Here is a 22,889-nt window from a genome sequence, read left to right as displayed (position 1 = left end):
AAAATTCCTCGGGTCTTTTTTTTTCCCTAAATCCTTGACAAGATCTGCGTGTATGGCCCACAGCAAAAATCAAACAGGAGTTTACTGACCAGCTCTCACGCGCTGCAGAGACCAAGCCAAAGCTCGCACTGGCTGTCCTGTGACAATGAAGCACCTTTTCTATTTTAGTTTCACTTAAGTACAGGAGGGAAAAGAAATTACTAGAAACGTTTTTAACTAATAACTGGAAACTTTCTGTTAAACTAATCAGAGCTCTACACTTGCGTAGGGGTGCGCTATGGCTTGCCTAGGACACGTAACCAACCAAACATAGCCCACCATAGGCCCCTGGCAGGATCAGCTGCTAGGCTGCAACAGCACACATCTGTTAGCGCTGGCAATTTACAGCTGGAAAGTATTAGGGAGGGCTGATTAATTGCTACAATATGAAATTTCCATGCCTTCATTTCACATTAGTGGCTTCACAGTTAGCAAAAACCCAAGGGAAAAATCAGAAAAAGGTGAAGGGTGGCGGGTGGAGGAAGCAGTCCCTCTCAGACATGTCCAGAGCCAGGAGCATCCTCAGAGGATGCTCCCTTTTCAGCAAGGTTTCAGCTTTCATCAGAAACAAACAAGGCCTCCATGCTTTGAAGATGCACAGAAAATGCCACAGCTAAGAGCTGACACGGTGACATCCTCCAGAGCCCCCAGATAGCCCCAGGGCTGCCTTCTGCCATGGGGGATGTTGGTGCCCCAGGGACATGCAGCACTGCAGAAGGACCACAACTGGCCACAAGATGGATGGAGGCAAAACCATCCATCCTCCTTCCCCACCTCCCTCCTTTTCTTCCCCCACAAAAAGGAGGGGTGATGATTACAGAGCAGCTCCAAGGCTACAAACCTCTTGCTTCACACTTCCCTGCCCACCCAGCCCCTGGTGCCACATGTAGGGACCAACCACCTTAAGAAGTGGAGACCATCAAGAGCCACCTTCACCTTACCAGAGTGCAGGAGCAGGAACAAGCACGCACACCTGAATGGGTACAGGGACCAGTGACAGCCATGGAAGAATCCCAAATCCTCCATCAGAGGGCCAGCTCACCAGGAACCCAAGGCACAGAGACACACTGCATGCAGACGTCAGCATCACAGGCGTCCCATCAAGATGCTCAGGCCCTATTTGTCAGCATGGGGGCAATTTGCACCCACTGCTGAAGCAGGAATTCGGAAACCCCACTGCATCTTGCTCCCTGGATGGAGCAAAGCAAGATGACAGCTTTGCTGTCACCTCCCTGTATCCCTTCCTCTCCCCCCGCCCCTCCTCCGCCGCACACAGGCAGTGGGTTTATTTCCAACATGATGAACTCAGACGAACAAAAGAACAAAAACTCTCACCCCCTCCCTCCGGAGGAGAGGGGAAGATGCAGAGTTCAGTCTGCCACTCTGCTGCTAGCTAGCACTGCTGCTGCCAGTGCCACGCGGGCCGACAAGCACTGCGTAGTTTCACACACCATATGTGCAGCAATTGGGAAGCGCCAACAGCACAGGGCTGGAGAAGCAGCCACTGCCTGCAAATCAATGGTGCTATGGGGAGAGAGAAGCAGCAAAACAACAGCCACAAGTACTCTTGTCACATGGAGTCTTTCCAAGATGACATAATGTCCCTGGACGTGCTGCCAATCCGACATGAAAGGTGTGTGGACACAGGGAATACTTTGGTGTCACCCACCCGCATGTGCAGTGCTTCTGTAAGTGATAAACCCAGAACACTGCATCTACACCCACCTCAGGCCCCACAGGTGAAGATCTGGGGGTCAGCATCCCATGCAGTGACAGGCAAGGTCAGGGCAGCACGGGCACTGCGCACATGGCTGGTTGCATGCCACGCACACAGCTAAGCCTGGCAGCTCTGCCCTGTCCTCCCAGCCATACCCCTGGGACCTTTGCCTCTAGCTGGGAAACCCACTGGCAATGTTGGGGTTTCTCACTGACAGGGACCCACACCAGGCAGGAGGGTAGGGTGCAGGCAGACCAGCCCTCGGCACAGGTCAGTGATGCATGTACCAGGTGCAAGAGATGAACACCCTCTTGCCTGGGAGGAGACACCACCTCCTTGCAAGGACCTCCACCAGTGGGAATACAGCTTTGCCAAGCTTCGCATCAAAACCTTGAGGTGTACCTCACACCTGGGGTTTTCCAAGGTTGGGTTTTTTTGTGATGGTTGTTTGGTTGTTTTTTTGCTGTGGGTTTTGTTTTTTAACAGCTGCTGGGTCCATGTGACAAATTTTAAGCAGAGACTCAAACCCTCATAATTCAAGAGGCACAGAAATGGGGAGGGGGGTACACAGGATGGGGACACAACAGACACCCACACACTTGACTGTAAAATCCTAAGGGTAGAACAGCACAGAAGCTCTTGTCCCAGAAATAGCAAAGCTTTATTCTTTTCTTTCCTGAGAACACTTCAGTCACATAATTAAATAAAAGGAAGTTTTAAAAACATGGGCAGACACGTGTACTCACCTTGGCAAGATCTCTTGTTTTTCAAAGGTCTAACAGCTTCTAGGCGAATATAGCAGCTCCAGAACAATCGAGTTTGACAGTACTATCTGCAGAGAGGTACCTCAAAAGAGAAGGTCTGTGCTTTAATCTGTGTAGTCCCATTAACAGATTTTGGCCTTCACGTTTCCTCCAGTTGGCTTCTCCTTAGCAGAAGGGTCTGGAGACCAGTTGTGAGGATGCTCTGGGACAACCACAAGTAGCCTCTCCGGGGAGCTGGGTTCCAGCAACCAGGGTGCAGGGCTGATGCACCAAACGGCTGCGCCCTGGGTCAAGCCTCGCCTTCAGGTACCAGCACGCTCCCCTGCGCAAAGAGCAAACATAGAGCTGACAAGTGCAGCCTTCAGCTACAGTGCCGCGTTTTGCTTGTGTTTTATGTAACCATTTATGACTGTTATTCAATTATGAAGGAGAGCTTGCCATGGAAACGGCAAAGAGGTATTTTGTTTAAGATACAGAGCACACTTTTTAAGTAAGAGCTATTCCTCTCTAATACGCAGACACCTGAACCACGTCCAAGGTTTTACGTTTAGATGTGTTTGTTTCCCAGAAGGCAGCCAGGACTCCTTGAGGGCTATGAACCACACGGCACACCTGAAAGCAAACACTTCTTTAATTTTTCCTCCCTAAAACTAAAAAGCCAGGTGAAACAAAGCAATGGATCTGACCCTTTGTGTGGCCATTGGGGAGTTAGGCAGGAAAAGCCATTTTCCACTGAGGCTCCATGGGACTGTAGTGGCTTTGCTGACTGCCAGCCTACATTAGCTCCCCAAACTGCTAAGACTCAGGGACTGATCCCAGTCCCATACAGCCCATAGCCAGTCAGAAAGTGACCTAGTAATCCAATTAGGCAGTAACACAGGCTGCCTGAAGAAATAAAACAAAAGGAAACAGGGAGTGGAAAAGTAACAGGAAAGAAGTTATGCCTAAAGCAAAGTGTATCCTCATTACTCCCCTAATCTGGAACTGCAAGCAGGAGCTTAGTTGGGTGCCCAGTGCCTGTGAGACAGGGACAGCAAGCTACAGAAAGCCCAGCTCACACCCCAGCCTGGAACTCCCCCATCACCACACACAAAAGCAGCAAAGAGACAGCCCTTTCTAGTCAGTTTGGTCAGTAAAGCTCAGCATGATTTCTCCAACCTGTTCTAGCTATTTAACACGCTTCTCCGACTTTTGTCACACCACATTCAGCCATTGCCAGGTATTCTGAGTGTGTCATCCAGAAAACCACACGGCTGCAAAGGGACAGGGGAGGGACACCACAATTATTTCCTCTGAACGTGGCTGGGTGGCAGAGGCTGCTCCCCTGAGCACTCCCTCAGGGTGCCTGTCCCCAGCTGCTCAACCTCACCAGGTGCCCAGCTCCAAAGAGTGGCTCCTGCTCTTCAGAGTATGCCCCACATCAAGCACAAACATGAGCAAGCGCATGAGAAACTGCCCGTTCAGCTTTAAAGGTCAGAACCCCTGGGAAGGTAAGGGCAACGCAATTTTGCGAGGCACTGTGAAAAACACTGCGGCTACAGAAAAGGGATTTCTGATTAAAACAAATGTTTAAACTGATGGTGGTTTCCACACCCCTCAGAAACCAGCACGGCTAAGGTTTAAAAAAAAAACATTTTAAGCCACTTCCTGGCCGAGCTCTGGCTTCTGCTGGGCCAGAAGATAATTACAAACTCAAACACAGAGCAAGAGATCTCAGCTGCCGATGGATTTGTTTGTGGGTGTGAAAGCTCAAAAGCACGAAAACTATCACATCAGCTTCCATGCTGGAGGCCCGAGTAACAGCAATATCTGGGGGTTTGGAAAACAACAAAATGAAAGAAAAAAACCCTTGTGAATGCCATTGCTCTGGAAAATTAGCATTTTTAATAGGAAAGTAAACATAAGGCTTGGTTTATATGATGATAACTATCAGCATGTCAGGGGTGTTTTACGGTTTCTCCATTATCACAACAAAAGCGTGCTGAGCATCTTGGTTGAACTGCAGGAGTTAAAAATCCATAACATCCCAGCTTCTTACTGATAATTCTGCAAACAAGAAGTGACAAGAATACACTTGTACCACTGATTTCTTTGATGAATAATTTTTAACAGCACTTCTAAGTCTGCAGAGAGATCCAGTTATTTTATCAAGATGGACCTGCAATCCAAGATCGAAGTTTGAAAGGATGATAGGTTAAGGAGCTGGGCATCTATCTCTGGCTTAGAAAAATCCTCCTCCTGAACATTATCATAAAGGACTTGCTTTTGCTCTGCATTCTGTGACACGACACTGCACGGCATCATCCATCAATGAAGCAATGCCTCTTGGTAGCTGCTCATCGTGCTACCAAAACCTTGGCTGAGCGTGGGCACGTCCTGTTTTGAGACAGACTGGCTCCTGCACTGGTCCAGCTCCTATGCCAAGCAGTTCCCCTGGACCAGAGAAGAGCCAGGGGCAGCCAAACTGCCCTCCCTGGCCAAGACCAGACATGGAGCCGCTGAAGCCCATGCCTGCTCAGCTACAACCAGATTTTTCCACCCTGAGGGTGTCCTGGCACAGGGTACAACCCCAGGGGCTCCTCCATGCCCCAGCATAAGAGGTTGCCCAGCAGAGGCAGTGCCAGCTTCACACACAGGATGGCCCCAAAACGTGCTCCCATATGTTCCCCATTGTGGGCAGGGAGGGACAAGGAGCTTGGGACCCAAGCAAGTAGATCTCAAACACTGCAGGTTCACTCAAGCTGCTGGGCAGTGTTCATGCCTACATGGGTATAGGGAAGTGACTAGTTTCACAGAGCGGAAAATATTTTTCTACCCTCTCCACAGATGACTAGCAACACAAACCTGAAACATCAAAAAACATCTCTTAATTACCAAAGTCAGCACTTAATGACTCCAATTACATTGCCACTGATTTCTGAAAATTGGATTCTCCACTACACTTGCTGTGTTTAAATTAGTTTCTTACCTCATTCATGGTAATTATACTTTGACAAACCAAATTAAAATACTGTAGAGATTTCTGAAATCCTACTGAAAAATAGTGGGGATTTAAGAACAAAACATTTCTTAAGCCTACTGCCATCCACATTTCTCATCGCTCTATCTTCAGGAATGCAGAGGGTTAAAAGATAAGAGAAATGCAAGGTACAGTATTTTGTTAAAACGCAGCAGAAACAGTGTTTTGGTAGTAAGAACAGTGGTTTGGTTCTGTGACAGAAACTCACTGTCTTATCCCCCTGTATCACAGAAATTAGCTTCTCCTTTCATCCTAAAAACCAACAAAAGTTACTCTCCTCAGGCTCACCATCACCAGAGGACTCCAGCAATGAGAAGACAGATGTGCATTTATCGGAAGGAAATTTATTTCTCACAACTAACAGTTTTCTGTATCTAACCTGCATGTTGAGAGCCAGTATCTAGACCTATTATCAAAACATGCCAATGGGATAAGCACAGCTTCTTCAGGATGTAGTTGCACCCATTTGGGAATGCTTACCCTTAATTAGGGAATCATATTCCTTATTTGAGGGCTGCAGCATCTCTCCTCTGGAAACAGGCTGAGAGAGTCAGGCTTGCTCAGCCTCGAGAAGGCTCAGGGAAGACCTGACAGCAGCCTTCCAGTACTGAAAGGGGGCCTACAAGAAAACTGGAGAGGAACTTTTTGACAAGAGCATGTAGTGACAAGACAAGAGGCAACAGCGTTAAACTGACAGAAAGGAGATTTAGATATTAGGAAATAAATCTTCACTATGAGGATGGTGAGACACTGGAACAGTTTGCCCAGAGAAGCTGTGATTGCCCCACCCCTGAAAGTGTTCAAAACCAGGGCAACCTGGTCTAGTGTAAGGCGTCCGTGCCCATGGCACGTGGGGTAGAACTGTGTGACCTTTAAGGTCCCTTCCAACCCAAACAATTCTGTGATTCCATGATTTTCAAGTTCCTGTTTGTAATTAGTATTAGAAATGTTAAAAGACAGGAACATAAACTGCATATTTCAAGAAACTAAGCAACCAATGCAGAGAATGCATAAACCCAGTATTTTAGGGAAAGCCTCTACATGTGTTTACTTCATATGATATAGAAAGAGCAGTGATTTCTCCAAAGATGCCCCTCCATATATTTTTATCCAAAAGAGGAAGGAAAAAACACCAACAGTCCCTAGTCCCTTTGCCAATCTCAAAATTAAAACATCCAAAGCACATACCCTTAACACTGCAGCAGCCTGGCAATAGCCACAGCAGTTCCTGATATCCACAGTAACTATGGCAATTCCAAGGTGCTCATGCCAACACTGCAGGCAGCATCGCAGTCCAGGCAATACAGTCACAGGAATGTGTCTCAACACCTGGACAAATTAATCCTAATTCCTGCAGGACCATGACCATAGCCATTTCAGGAGCCAGCTACCTGGCACTGCATCTCAGACAACAGGCAGGCATTACACTGGCTGGGAGGTTAGTACACAGAGCAATCAAGCCAGCCCCAAAGTTAGCTGTCAGGAAATTAAAGAAAGACTTCAGGTTTCTGAGGGATCACAACTGCCCCAAAGGAGCAACGACAAGTACAAAGAAGCCTGGACTAACATGGCATGCCATCCTCTAGATCCTCGTGGCAAAGCAGTAAGGCATCACAAAGCCCCCACGAACTCATTAAAACTAGAGAGGAATACAAATGGGTTCATCTGCACATGTTCGGTGTGTACAGTGCTAACTAAAGAGGCAAGAGGATACAGATTTACAGGGTCATATTTTTGGTTCAGTATAGGGATATAATATGCTGCTGTCACAGCTACTTCTTGCAATAATACCTTTTCATTATGTTTGTTTCTGCTTTATTTTTATTCTCATCTTTCATGGATACCCATTACTCAGCAGTGGTTGTTGGATTTTACGTTCACATATGGTTTAAAAAGGAGGCTGTTTAATGTTCCCTGTATGTAAATAACTACATTTTAGTCCCTGCTGTGCAAGTGAAGAAATGATTAGATTATAAATCTTGAATATAGAAATATGTCAAGAAGGTTTTCATCTAGAAATCTATTAGAGCTTACTCAGAGTTACATTTTCTATCTTCCCTTTTGCCCATGAATTCCCACTACTTTTAATGAGCACATAAAGCAACTAGCAACAGGCAAAAATGGTCCAAAAAGCAGGACTCCAGGGGAGCAGCCGTTAACCCAGGTGCAGCCCTTTTGTAGGCATCTCTTTGCCTGGAGGCAGGGCTTTCACCACCACTGGCGCAAAGGCAAATCCAAAGCCATATCCAACAAGTCAATGCCGAGGGGAGGCCAAGTGCTGCCTGGGGAGCCCGCACAGGACACACTGGACAGTGGGAACCCGGGGAAAGGCCACCTGGGATAACATGGCAACCCCTGCTGCCACCCATGCTGGTGCCCCATGTGAGCAGGAGCCACTGTGCAGGGAGCTGGCTTCACCACCAGCAAAGAGCAATCATAAGACAACACATGCAAACAGCAGTGCAGCACAGCATGGTAAGAGCCAGAAGGGGCAAACACCTGCATCTCGCATGATTCTGCTTTAGTTCTATTTGTGGCATAACCCTAGCGCTGCTACTAGAAACAAACACAAGCTTTTCAATGTAATCAATTCATTTTTCAATAACATAGTTGCCACTATTCATTTCAAATCAAAGCCCCCACGCCAAACCAAGCCAAGCCACACCAATTCTTTTTCAAAAATGAATGCCATGAGAGGCAGAAACAACACTAACGTAACCACTAACACTGACAGCTTGATTGCTGTCAGAAAGCAGCACACAGAATAATCTTTTGAACTTCCCAAGGTGGAGAAACACTCTTGAAGTAAATAAAGAGGAGATACATAATTCATTGTTCAGCTGGTCTCCCTTCCCTGCTGAGCCATAACAGACCGCAGGAAATGCTCCTGCTCCCTGCCATCCCCCAGCCCTGATATTCCTAGGCCTTCCAGTGCAGGGAATAAAGGCAGAAAGCTCACATCAGCTATCGAGCAAGCAGCATACAGCTGCAGGTAAATGGGCAGCAGACCTTTCATCACAAGCACCCCAGCCAGCCCATGCTGCAAGCCACAGAGCGCTTGCTCACAAAAGTCTGGACCTGTTCTGGAGAAGATGGAAAGCCTTAATAAAGTATGACACACCCCTGAAAGGAAGCAGGGAACATGTCAGGCAGCAGTGGCAGCATCCCATTTCTTTCCAATAAAGAGGGAGTTTATTGGGTTAAAACTCCCATCTCACCCTAGGATGGTGAGGACACAAATGGTTTCCATGCAGGGTACGGGCAGTGAGCAGCACTCACTGCCAACTCAACCCAGCAGCAGAATTGCCCAAGTGTATTGGTACCACCACAACCAGGAGCAGGCACTCCTCATGCAACCACCTCCTTCAGGTAGGTCAGTGCAAAGATAAGTTTCTGGTGGCAAGCAAACAAGAAAAGCCAGGAAAAGCCTCACAAGGCAGAAATTAAAGCACTAATCAAGAAGCCAGGAAAGAAGGAAAAATCTTTGGCCTGTGGAAGCAGGTAGCAGATAGCCTGAAACTGAATATTAATTTGATTTGTACAAATGTAGTCCAAGCTATTGAGTTTAAGCATGGTCTTTTCTGCAGTTAGGAGACACTGAAGTGACTGCAAGAGCTAAGGGATTCAAAAGATGCCCCAAATCAACACTGCAGTACAAGGATGGGAGGAACCCCAGTGCTGCTCAGCTTTGCCTACTTCCATCCCCATCCCACCCCGCACTCTCTCAGAATACTGATGAGGAATTTTTGCCCAAAGCCAGTCGCAGTAACTGATTTTTGCTGACCTAAAGTTATCCTGCAGCTCTAACAACAGATGATGGATCTCATTTCCTACCCTAGCAGCCTCTGTGGTGTGGCATTGTCTTGCATATTAACAATCCTTAATTGACAACTAAAAGCTTCTGCAATGTCTCAAGTATGGATTTTACCACTTAATCCAAAGCAATAAAGAGCCAACAATGTAAAGTATATTTAAGGAAAGTATGTTTAAGTGGAAAGGGGCATCAAGATAATTTTTCTCCTTGACCAGTGGTGGCAGGTGAGTAAGATGAGTAATATTAGCCTGAAAGGGACCTTTAAAAAATAAATATGTATTTTTTAAGTTGGCAGGGAATAAGCCTATTCAGTGGAAACAGGAAGAAAAAAGGTCAGGGAAGCAAAGGAAAAGAGCTGCCCACCTGCCCATGACACTGTCAGCTTCAGACAGTGACTGAAGATTAGGAGTATAGATCACCTCCAGTCAGAGCTCCTGGATTTCAGTGCTTCCTGTGACTGCTGAAGAGGCATTGTCAGCTGATTCTTATTTCTCGAGTTTGGGATGACCACTGGGGTAGGATAAGGCTGAAAAGAAGGGTTAATTAAACAAAGAAGAAAATAGTTATAAAATAGTTATAAAAACATCTAAGAGATGGAACCCTGTTTTAATGACTTATAGTCTCACTGTATGTTCCTGCAGAAATTGTAAGTACTGGGACATTTATTAGGGTAAAAGCAATCACACCCAAGCCACCTCCTTTTCTACTCTGTAAAAGGAGAAAACGCTGCCAAGAATCTCTTCATCCAGAAAACAATGCATCACCAAGGACTTAGGAAAATGATCATGTTGCCAAAATAAGACTCAAAAAAATATACTCATCAAGCTAATGTGGCATTTGTTGTTTCCTTGCCTGGAGGAACAGTGCATCAATGTTCAGGTAGGTGACCAAAACCAGAAACCCACCTTCCCTCTCCCTTCCTGCTCTATGGCTAGACTCTCCATTTTCCACTCTCTTCTGTGATCTATTTCTGTTTGTTTGAGAAGTCATATGGCCACGGAAAGGCCCAGAGCCTTCAGGGTAAAAATACATGTGAAACATATATCATGCCTACGTTACTCATCTGATGGTTATTTAACGTTTTTTAGTTTGGTTTGGTGGTTTTTTTTTTTGTAATATACCAGTAAAGAAAAAATACTTCAGTCCAATTTCATAACACATTTGAAGTCTTGCATCATCATGTTCATGAGGTCAGAACCACAACTGTCACAAGTTTACTACACCGCCGTAAATCCCAGCACGGTAACGCTGAAATACCCCAGCCGCCAGAGCAGCGACGCTGCGACCGTGCTGCATTTTTAACCTCGATTGTGCATAATTGTTAATCTCTGACCCATTCCCCAGCAACCCTCAGCAGAAGTGGGTTGCTAAGCGACCCATTTGTGCTCCAGACACTTTTTAAAGCTAGTTTAGAAATGGCCAAAAGTCAACAGAGTACTGTGGACAGATCCCAGGTGGAGGTGCAAGCATAGGAAGCAAGTGAGACTAACCTTCCCACACCTCTATCAAAAGTGTCAGTAATACTCGTGCCACATATGAAAACCCCTTAAAGAAGCCTTGCTGCAGCTCCAACACAGCTCATACACCTCCTGACCTGCAATATTAATTGCCTCCTGCTTCAGAACGAGCTCCTGTGCAACTGCCAGCATGAGAAGATAAGAGTTGAGGCGCCAGACCTGCATGCTCACGCTGCCAGGGAATTGCACCCACGTCTGAGAGGTGTTAGGGCTGCAACCCAGCAGAGCTGAGAGCAGAAACCCTGCTGTGCTCACCTACCAGCTTTACAGGGGTTGTGACCCCAAACATCTAACACAACCCATGGATGAAAGGCAACATCCTCCACCCTAGCACTTGCAGAGGCCCAAAGGACCGCATTGAACAAGAACAGCCTTTAGAAACACTCATTGGGTTTTATTAGGGAAAACCACAATGTCCTATGAAACCTAATGGGTACATAATTACTTTCCCAGCCAGGAGTGCAGGGACTTTCAATAGACTGATAATTCAAATAATCAGTTAGAATTAATCAGAGGGTAAAAATAGTCCAACCTGTGTTTCTGCATCCATGGTGCCCTGCAGCCTCTCCTTTCCAGCTCCCCATCAGCAGGTATCCTGGTAGGCATGCCATAATGGCACCCAGTTGTGGGCCTGACAAGCAACACATGAGGCAGCCAAATTACTTCTGCTGCACCCTTCAACAGGCTGGGGCTCTCACATCCACGAGGCTGCCGCATTTCTTGGCATTTGTGGAGAGGGACCTCCTAGCTCCAAGACCTTTATCGTTCTGGCAGACTAGGTCAGGTGGACCTCACAAGGACTGTGAGTGCTGCCCTATCTCTATTTTTAACTCTCTTTTTTCTCTTTTGAAAACACACCCTGAAAAAGAGGAGCAACACTTACTGTGTTATGTCACTGCAGAGAAGCGTGCCCTTCTCATCGTGGTATTGTACTCATGTATCACCAACTTATTATCAACCACTAATGTCTGTCATTATTAGTTATAGAAACTTGATTTTTGTCCTATAGAAACCAGTGGTTAAAATGCTACAGATTTAAACAGAAGCGAGACTGAGCAATCACAGTAATTGTCCAGAAGGAACTGGAAAAATTGCAGGATTTGGAAGGAACATGCAGACACAGAAGCTCCAAAGTTCTGCTTTTTCTGACCTTAAGTTTTATAAAAATATAGCCTATCAGTGTAGGTTATAGTAGTAACTAATGTAAATTAGACCTTTAAGATCAGGTTCACAAAGCAGCAGCCATATGCCAGAGTGGATACTCAAGTAGCTGAACCTGCCTGTTGTCTTGTTTTCAGAACAGACTGTGTATCAGTTTAATACATTTATGCAAACGTGCCTTTTTTCCCTCCTTTTTTTCTTTCAAGCCATCAAGAAAACTCTAAGAACAGTTTAGCCCAACAAGTACCAGGGTAAATACACACAAAGCCAGCAAAGGCTTCCAGCTTGTGCCTCTATTTAACCGTCAGCAATCTTCTTTTCACCAGAAGTAGCATGGGCTACAACACAAATGTTTTACAAGTAACAGAGATGGGTTAAACAACAGTGAAAGCTTTATTTTGTAAAAAAGGGAGAGAATGATTTGGGCAACCAGATGACTGCCAGGTACAAGACATGCAAAAAAAGCTGAGAGGTAGAGGAATCAAGAGGTCAACAATAAAACAGAGAAGGGACCCTGAGCAGAGCACCCACCTAATGGAGCTGGCCAGGCACACAGCAGGGCAAGGGGACAGAAATCGGGTTCCACATTGCTCAGTCTTCACCCTGACCAGCGTTCCCCCTCCTGCTGGGTGGGGCAGGGCGATGGAGAGACCGATGGGGAAGCCCTATGGCTTGGCCCCATCTTCACCATAGGTGAATTTTCACCCCCTGAGCACCAGCCGAAGCCTACAGGCAGGGATGTGCGCAGTACATCAACCTACACTACCACATTCACCTCCACACTCGCAAAAACTTGGCATTTGTTTCATTTAGTGTCTGGTTTATAACCTTGTGAAAGAAACGTTATGAAATTATTCATTTGGAAAAGAATGATTAATCATGAAGATGTCATACAAAACCAAGGGGCCCTGTGAGTAATTTGACCACTTCTGTTCAGACTATTTTTTATACTTTGTCATAAAGGGCTTAAAACCTTAACCCAGCTTGCCTTTACTGCTGCTCTGGGGGTCTGAGCTCTTGTTTATCGCACTTGGTGATACTAAAACGAGTTATGCAGCATAAAGCTTTGTCACTGCCTTGTCAGTCACTCTAAGCAACACAATACCATCACCTCCAGCTGACCCCTGGAAGTTAAGCATTGTTTCATGACAAAATATTGAAGCTTGTTGATGGCAATCTGCCCTCCAGACAGACAGACCGACCTTGCGCAACACCCGACCTGCATCCAAAGCCAAGGCATCAACCAGCAGCATTGCTAACTGGAGATAAATACCCACCGCACATGGGAAAGTGATGAGCCAGAAACTTCAGGACTTCAGGAAGGTTGATGGGATTAAACAATAACATTTCCACCAGTTCTGCAGAGAAAAACCTAGAGACGACCCAGGGTGTGAAACTCTGCCAAATAAAACTGCTAGGAACTGGATTGCTCACTGTTCACTTTTGTAAGCAAAGCTTCTAGGAAAAGAAAACAAACCTTTTGGTCCTAGAAGTGCCTGGAGTATCAAACCTGGACTCAGCTCTATACCCTGCTGTCCCTGAAAATAGAATGGATCAGGTGGGAAGAGCAGAAGGACAGTTCAATGTGTGTGTGCACACAGGCATCAAACAGTCATTACTGCTTGGGGAGCCAGGAGACAGACGGCAGAAGTCACTTTAGGCCCACCGGCCTCTGCAGAATGGTTAACAAAAGAAAAAAGGAGCTGTAAAGAGGTCCATAACACAGAACAGTTCCTGGAGGAAAGCAGCACCTGATAAAAGTTTCAGTTGTTAAATGATTGATCCCGCAGGCATCAAGCAACCAGCCTCGCAGCAAAGCGGAGGTGACTGCTGAGATGGCTGGATGTTTTACCTGTATGGAGACCTGAGGACCAAGCCTAAAAGTTTCATTGAATTCTCTGCTCCCTAATGAAAGAAAAAATAAAAAGAAAAGGGGGAAAAAAAAAGGCAGAAAAGAGACAACCAGCGATGACCTGCATAGTGCTCTACTCCACTGCACAGGAAGTAAATCCGACCATGCATAAAATATGACAATATGTATTTGGAACCAAATTACTACTTCATCAGACCTATTAAAACCAGCCATCCAGTGGAGCCTGAACTTACTCAGCTCAACACAAGCAAGCACAAGGCAGTTGAGTCTGGTGAGGGGCTTGAGACAGCAGAGGAGGCAGAGGAGTGCACAAGACCTCTTCCATAGCAGAGAAGAGATGGTTATACATGCTACTCCAGGTTGCCAAAGATGATAACTCCTTCCATCTGCACCCTATGTGCCAGACCCTGTGTTCTGCAGGGTGCTCTTGCACCCATGCAACTCGGGGTGTGCAGATGGCAGGGAAGCCTTGGTGAAAATCAACCCTACCATGAGTGGTTTCTAGCAGACCAGCTCCCTGATCATCTCACCACACGGTAGCTAGCATTTTCCTTGTCCTGTCCCTTGTGCCAGCCTCTCCAGGATGCCAGGGTATGGAAATCCTCCTTCTCCTACCCCATGTCACAGGGATGCACACAGGGCAGAGCTGGCACAGCCACTCCTGTGCTGAATCCCTTCTGGTAAAGCAGCCTCATGTTTCCAGAGAGCCATTAATCCATCACCTTTCAGCTCAGATTCATACAAATTATTATCCGTCACCTTTCAGCTCAGATTCATACAAATTATTTTATTCATAATTAATTAAGGTCTCTAAATGTGGAAATTAAATTAACATTTACAGTGTAAGAGGAGATAACACAAAAAAAAAACCTAGATAGCAGCAACATCTCTCTCCTCTGCATGAATCAGGACGAGGGGTGGGGGTGGTGGCTACCTGGCAGTCATATTGTGTAGTACAGTGAAATCTGTATTAGGTTGTAATACAGATTTCAGCATCTTTGAAGAGCTGCTCAGGCCTGGTCACAAGACACGTGTATGTCTGAAGTGCCAAATTAATCCCCAAACTCAGGTGCCCCTCAACTCTGCTCTAAAAAAACCCCTACTCTGTCACTAGGAGCACATGTGCAGGACAGCTAAGAACCCAGTGTTTCTTTTATGGCTTGGCTCCTCCATTGGAAAACAAGCTGTTTGAAACACAAAAGAACGCTCCTCGTCATATGTATTTAGACTCACCTTTCCATTCAAATCAGGCTGCAGCAAGAGAGAACATACAGGGAAACAGATGGTCCTGCACTGAACACAAGGCATAATTCACTTGAGGGGTTGAGAGTCAGGGAGGAAGATAGGAGGATGAACGCCACCACTGAATTCAGCCTTGTAGTTACAGCAGAGCCTTGATGTACATACTGTAACACATACTACAGCCACAAATGTTTCTGCATTAGCTCAGAAAGGAAAGATTCTTGAAAGCTTTTCATTTCTTGTTTCAATGGCAAAGCAGCATCTGAATTGGTGATGGGGATTATGATGACTGTTTCAAAGGCAACTTCCTCCCAGGCTTGATAGCCCACCAATGCAGTTAATACCAGAATCCATTACAAGAGTAAAAGGATCTTTTTCACCTATATTCAGCCTGGTTTGCCTGGTTTCAAAGGGATATTTGGGCTGAGATGATGGTAGGAAGATGGTCTGTACAGTTCCGCAAAAGAGACCTGGAAACAGACATGTCCCAAGCAGTAGCATATTCAGCCAGGCAGCCAGGTTGCAGAAAGGGTAATAGCCATGTTGAAATTAAGGAAAGAAGATAAGGTTAATATATGTGACTTTTCTGATTCTGCACAGCCAAAAACAACAACACACAAACTAGAGGAAAGTTTTAGGGCTAGACTGCCCCCGGATTCCAAGCACCCTCACATCTCAGTGCAGTGGGTGGGGGCTGAGTGTACCTGTGTTAAAAGTATGCACAACCTTTCCTTACAGAGGGAACAGGGGGAGGCTCCCCACAGTACTCCACAGGAGCCTTTCAGGATCAGTTCTTCACTTGGCAAGACAAAAACGACCAAGCCAAGTAACAGCACAGGCATGTTTGTTGCTGAAAAAGCAGGCTCTGGAAAGATTGAGAATGTGGATAGCAGGAACAAGAAGAACTGCTCCGTCTGGTCTCTCTTCCTCGTGCGCCCATCTCTGTGTACCCGCTGTCTTCATGAATCCAACCAACTGGTAAGTCCCCTTCTGCCACTGACGCACAAAGGATGAGAAACCTCAATTAAGGATCCACGTCTAGCAGGCTGTCATAATTCGTGCCTTTAGCTCTGTGGGACCCCAGGGCAGTTCCTGGCGGGTGGCTGCTCCATGAACACAGTTCAGAGACTAGTGCTTCAAAAATGTCTACACACACACATGCAGAGGTATATAACTGAGTTGTGGAACAGTCAGTTTTTAAAACCCACACTTTGTTTCTTGCAACATATCCTGTAGATATAATGAAAACATAGTTACTTTTTCCATTTCAATTCAGGTTATTCCACACTGCATCTGATGATTTAAGTCTCACATAGCCAAGGCATGTGCTTGGCTTTACACACTGATGCATGGTCTGTATTTACACACCATGGGCATTGAGTTAAGCAGATATCCAAATCTTCAGCAGGACTGCTGTTGGCATTTCAGTGCCATACACAAAGAAGCTTATCTCTGTATCTCCAGTATAGAATCATAGAATAGTTAGGGTTGGAAAGAACCTTAAGATCATCTAGTTCCAACCCCCCTGCCATGGGCAGGGACACCTTACGCTAAATCATATCACCCAAGGCCTCATCCAACCTGGTCTTGAACACTGCCAGGGATGGAGCAGTCACAACGTCCCTGGGCAACCCATTCCAGTGCCTCACCACCCTAACAAGAAAGAATTTCCTTCTTATATCCAATCTAAACTTCCCCTGTTTAAGTTTTAACCCGTTACCCCTTGTCCTGTCACTACAGTCTCTAATGAAGAGTCCCTCTCCAGCATCCCTATAGGCCCCCTTCAGACACTGGAAGGCTCCTATGAGGTCTCCACGCAGCCTTCTCTTCTCCAGGCTGAACAGCCCCAACTTCCTCAGCCTATCTTCATATGGGAGGTGCTCCAGTCCCCTGATCATCCTCGTGGCCCTCCTCTGGACTTGTTCCAACAGTTCCATGTCCTTTTTATGTTGAGGACACCAGAACTGCACACAATACTCCAGGTGAGGTCTCACAAGAGCAGAGCAGAGGGGCAGGATCACCTCCTTCGACCTGCTGGTCACGCTCCTTTTGATGCAGCCCAGGATACGGTTGGCTTTCTGGGCTGCAAGCGCACACTGAAGCCGGCTCATGTTCATTTTCTCATCAACCAACACCCCCAAGTCCTTCTCCACAGGGCTGCTCTGAATCTCTTCTCTGCCCAACCTGTAGCTGTGCCTGGGATTGCTCCCACCCAGGTGTAGGACCTTGCACTTGGCATGGTTAAACTTCATGAGGTTGGCATCAGCCCACCTCACAAGCGTGTCAAGGTCCCTCTGGATGGCATTCTTTCCCTCCAGGGTATCAACCGAACCACACAGCTTGGTGTCATCGGCAAACCTGCTGAGGGCGCCCTCAATCCCACTGTCCATGTCAGCGACGAAGATGTTAAATATGACGCAGTTTCAGTGAGCTTGGTGACCCCAGTGAAGCTGAATGAAGTTCTTGGTTTTCAGCTGAAATGAACTATGTTATTTTATAGAAGATGCGGCTCAAATCGATGCCATCAGGAAAATGCTATAAAATAAGGAGATGAGTGTGAAAAGTGAACAACTGAGGTTTACCTCAAATTGTCGTACTACATATAAACATCATTGCAACACTGAGGAAATCAAAAAGCACCTTCAAAGGCAGGTCTACTATTATTTGTAGATGTACTTCCTCTTGAAGGCCCCAAGAGTTGCAGCTATGTCCCAAGTGCCCACATTGCACACAGACCCCAGTCCCTGTCTCCAGAGAACCGCCACAGGCAAGTGCTGCCCCTGGCCCCAGCCACACAGGCAGATCCCCACAGCAGCAGGGCCAGGGCATGTCTTCCAAGCAGTTCTCCTGCAAGGACTGCCTTAGCTCCTTCCCTAGTCTCTTCTTCAGCCAAGGACACCAAACCAGCCAGCCTGCTAGGGTATATGCCTGCCCAGGTACTCCAGAAGGCAGCAGGGAATAAAGATGTTTCCACACACCCTTGCCAACACAGCTCTTTTTTGCTAAACTGTTTTGTGAAGCCTGGTTTAAATCAGATCGCACTCCTGCAAAACACATTCTCACCTCCCATTCCCAGCGAGCAAACCTAACAACCTAATGGGACTGCTTACACATACAGTCACATGCAGACATGCCATACAGTCCTTTGACCTGCCATGGCACCATGTAAGCTTTTGAGATGTGCAAGTAGTAAATGACACACAGAACACCCGGATTTTGTCTGCATGTTTGTTGTTTTATTTAATACCAGATAATCCCAACCACATGAGCACACATTTGCTGAAACCCACTGAGCTGCCTGTTCAGTCTGAATGCTGCAATAGCACTGCCATCCTAAGTGCTGCCCCGAGCTTTGTGTCAGGTCCTCTAGAAGGAAGGGAGCTGCAGCAGAGCCACCTACCTTACAACTCAGAAAGCCGAAACTGGAGACAGTTCCCCATTTCCAAGTACCGCATACGCAAACTGCTCAAGTACAGCAGACAGGAAAAAAGCAATTTCCTCATCAGTACCACTTTCGTTAACAACAGGACCCAAAGCAGCAAAAAACACTTTCTGCAAACCACTCTCACCATCACGTAACACATCATAAATACCACTCTTCAGCTGGGGGTCAAGCACTTATCTTCCTAATGAGCCTTTCCAAACCAGAGCAGACAATGACCACAAAACAATTACAAAGAATAATATTGGAAATTGCCAATTAGGTATATTTAAAAAAAGCTTCAAAGGAAAAAAATAACACCAACAAAGACACTACTTATTTTTACCCACATATAGACAGTACTTATTTAAGGGAATACATTTTGCTGGAAAACATGTTTGTTTTAATTATATAGCTGACTTCACACACAAACAAATCCAAGCTATGGAAAACGCTGTACCTAGGCTTTCAAAATGGCAAGAGCCAAGCCAAAGATAAGATTAGGCTACAGTAATTAATGTTTCTTTGCACTCTAAAAGGTATTTACCATTTGGCTTTGCCCATGGGAAATAAAGCTGTTGCAAAGTGATACAAAAACTGTTCCAGAGTAAAATCTGCCTCTGCCCTGTCCTCATTATTCCCTGGAAAAAAAATCTGCATGTGCACATGAACAGAAAGATATGGGTAACCCCATAAAGTCAGAGATGCTGCCCCTTCTGCCTTTCCTGGGCCAAGTACCGCGTCTCTCCAGGAGCACTCATGAAGGGCCACACTGCTCCTCATGGGAGTGCTGTCTGCCACCCTTCATGGGATCTTCAGGGGGGTGGCTGATGGCAGCAGCAATGTCATCTATCACCTCTTACCCAGGGCTGCCTTGGATGTTTTTCAGATGCCCAGTGTGGGTCTGCTGCCCATTCCCACAGTAACAGGCAGCAAAGCCAACACAGTTGCTTGTGGTGTGGCACAGGGCAACCAAAGGTCACACCAACACCACAGGAGAAAAAGACTGGAAATTTTCCACCTCCAGTGCAGAAAATTGTCTTCAAGTATGAAAACTTTTTATTTCAGCTCCATTTCTGTATAGCAGAAGCATCCCGAACCGCCCGAGGTTATCAGCACAGACATCAAACGTACAGAACCGTATTAAACACATCAGCAGCTGGCACAGTTGGATCTCTTAGAAGCAATGCTAGTGCTGGCAGAGTAAAGTTGCTAACCCCACTACAAGCACCAGGATCTGAGGGAACTGGATGCAAAGGAAAAAAAAATGAGATAGATACATGGATAATTAAGAAGAAAGCTCACCAGGCAACTAGAAGGAAAAGAAGAACATAAAACTTCTTCACATCAGAAGAGAAATCATCATCCAGGCTACTCCATTCCATTCATTTTTTAGCAGTGTACCCAATCAAGTCAAATATCAGATAGAGAATTTATACTTTAAATCTTCTGAAGCAAACCTTCCATAAAAAGGAGAACCGACCTAATAGCAATTCATTCACAGTGGAAAAAGAAAGGGATTCCCTCTCACGCACAGTAAATTCAAAACTCTATAAATATTACAAACTGGTTTCAGCAATACATCTGATTTGAAAGAGGCTCAGAAAGCCAAGGCTTAAAACAAACCTTTAAAGTCTATTACTTTTGCAGTGAAATGTTCAGAGGTAATGTTCGGGGGGGCGGGGGTTGCCTTACTTTTATTTTTCCTCCCCAATTTCTGACACTGTTACATCAAAAGTTTGATCTGAACCCCATAAGGGAAAATACCCTTAGAGGCCCTCTTTAAGCTCTCCTAGCAGCATTCCTGGCCACAGAGCCAGGCTGCTCCCCATGGAAGAAGCTGAAAGCTTTTCCCATCAGTAAGATGCTCACACGAGCCCTCCTTCCTTTAAGACTTAAGGGGTAGTACTGTTCCCTTTGCTCATAGGACAGGAATTTAATAGGTAGAAGGACAACCTTCTCTCTAGCCAAACAAAGATTTGACATGAAGCACAGCCCAAATTCCCCCAGCACCTAAATCATTTCTAAAGGGGATTCCCATAGCCAAGGAAGGGAAAGCAATGGTAATTCCCTAAGGCCACAAAAGAAAGGCAAAACAAGGTACCAACAACCCATCAAAGATATGTCCTGCTACTTCTGCACAGAATACTTTCAATGCTGCTGCTTACCATACTCTTTGGAGGTTACATTTGGGACGTTTTAAAAAAATAATCTTTTCATTCTTTGCTAAAAGAGAACATCCTGAATGAAGGTCCTAAAAAATAAATAAATAAACTCACTACACAATTGCATGCTATTTATTTAAGCAGTCTTCAAGCAGGGTTTCCTCTGAACTTCTGGGAGTTTGACTTTTCTGCTCTTAACACTGAGTAAAATTAATAAATAAAAATAAATACTATATGCATGAGTAACTCCTGACTTAAAATATTTACAAAAGACTATTATCATTATCCCCAGTGTGGGTCATCCACGGGGCAAAGACATTCAGATCCACAGCACAAGCAGCAAGGACTAGTAAGAATGAGCATCAGAAACGTTCTTTGCTATCTGGATCACTCACAACTGCTGGTAGGTCTCAAAGCTATCAGGCATCAAAGAAGGGTTCAAACAGTCACAATGGGTTGGTTTGACTGCAGGTTTCAGAGAGAAGTCTGCTCCCAAATGTTACCCTGTATTAAAGCATTCACACAAGTTAGATCAGCACAATTAAAACGAGCTGGAACAATCCTATTACAGTTAGGCTGGCTGGTTTCTCACACAGACAAGCTTAAATTCATTTTTGATTAGCTATTTTAAGGAAGCTTAGCCTCTTTCCAAGACCAGCTTTCCAGAACTGAAGGGACCACAAGCTGCAGTTTCAACAGACATCAGGGAAAAAAAAGAAAACAACAACCAATCAAAACCCATTTCCTTCTATAGAAAAGGCTCCACTGAGCCCACAGGCCACATGGATTCTGGTGTACATCAAACCCCCTCGACATCCATGGGGCCAGGCGAACCCACATGAGCTGCAGATGAGGCAAGAGGCTGCCTGTAGTCTCCTGTTCCCTCGCTGGGGCTGGCTGCAACACCTGGAGCAGCAGCCACATTCCAGGTACCACTACAAGTTTCACTCAACAAGGCAGGTAACAGAAGTACCCAGTATAAGCAGCTGACGCCCTTATTCTCATTATACAGTGTAACATTGATCTTGCAGCCCCTGTCAGGGCTATTACCTAGCACTGCAAGCAGTGAAACAGAACCACAGGGCAGCAGCATCCTCACAACCTCATGGTTAGACACTTTATTAGTGTTTTCTTCGTGAGACAGGGGCTATCTTACATGAAATGCTTAAGCACAATGGACCTTTGGATCACTAGCCTGACGCCACATTAACACAAATAAATACTGAGAGTACCCCAGATTATATTCACCTCCAAAAAAAAACCCAACTCAGGAGACTACTTGAACAGAAGTAGCAGCAGTTTACTTTAGGTATCTGGAGTGGAAGCAGGTATTACAACCCAAGTACAAAGAGAGCGTAAGTGGCAGCAAGACTCTGATAACAGGACAGGGAGATTAAAACAGACCCAAACATCAGAACAAATCTTTGAGGAATCTGAGGGAAGAAACCAGGCTCTGACAATCACTTTGACATCACTGCAGCTTTAGCTGTATAGATGGATGGATAGGTATCAGTGTTTAAATTCTCTTGAGGATTTCTACAAGTTTTATCTTACTCTATAAAAAGAAGTTACACAAAATGACTCTCCATTGCTTTGGAATGTTTTCTCTGCAACAAATGCTTCAAGTACTTCAGTCTCCTCTGGCAATGCCGCACACTTTCAGCCCCTGGATTTTAGAACATTTTTAAGTTAAATGAGACTGGGAAATTTGTCATTTTAATCTCAGTGGGGAGAAACAGTATTTCAAGTAGAGAAAGTATTGGCATGGGTTCACATAAGACAAATTTATTCAATCTCTTCAAAAGCTTAGAGAGGTAGAAATTACCTTCTTCCACCAAGCACTACAGAAGCAATTTTAAAGGAAAGCATCCGTTGACAAGGGACACTGCTATATCTAACTTGAAAGACAAGATTTAAGGCTAGATTAAGTTTTCTTGGCAAACTGGAGGAACTCCAGCGACATCAGCTGTCCTACCCACTTACAAAAAGCCAGGACTGTTCTACGGCACTGCACAATGTAACCTCAGTTTTGAGTTTGCATTAGCTAGGAACACTGTGTCTCACTGAAGCATTAAAGTTTACAGAATCAGCCAAATCTCCCATCTCAATATGCCACCAAGTCCAACCAGCAACAATAATCATCCCAGTCTTGAAATA

At 45.6% G+C, this 22,889-nt stretch overlaps 1 protein-coding gene across 6 annotated transcripts in view; it reads right to left on the bottom strand.

Annotated features, from left to right (window-relative positions):
* Nucleotides 1-22,889, bottom strand: part of TIAM1 (TIAM Rac1 associated GEF 1) — a 192,936-nt gene that overhangs the window by 152,209 nt on the left and 17,838 nt on the right. For 3 of the 6 annotated variants that reach the window (XM_057410171.1, XM_057410177.1, XM_057410173.1), the window contains exon 2: nt 2,503-2,842. The exons of the other annotated variants lie outside the window; for them this stretch is intronic. The gene's annotated coding sequence lies outside the window, so the exon portion shown is untranslated. The remainder of the gene's footprint in view (nt 1-2,502; nt 2,843-22,889) is intronic. 6 annotated transcript variants of the gene reach the window in all.

The sequence above is a fragment of the Pezoporus wallicus genome, unplaced genomic scaffold (assembly GCF_028554395.1).
Source record: "Pezoporus wallicus isolate ANWC-B61680 ecotype Strahan unplaced genomic scaffold, APGP_CSIRO_Pwel_v1 contig_7011, whole genome shotgun sequence".
NCBI lineage: Eukaryota > Metazoa > Chordata > Aves > Psittaciformes > Psittacidae > Pezoporus > Pezoporus wallicus.
Note: the sequence above shows the minus strand (reverse complement) of the source record. Positions and strands in the feature narration are given on the sequence as shown.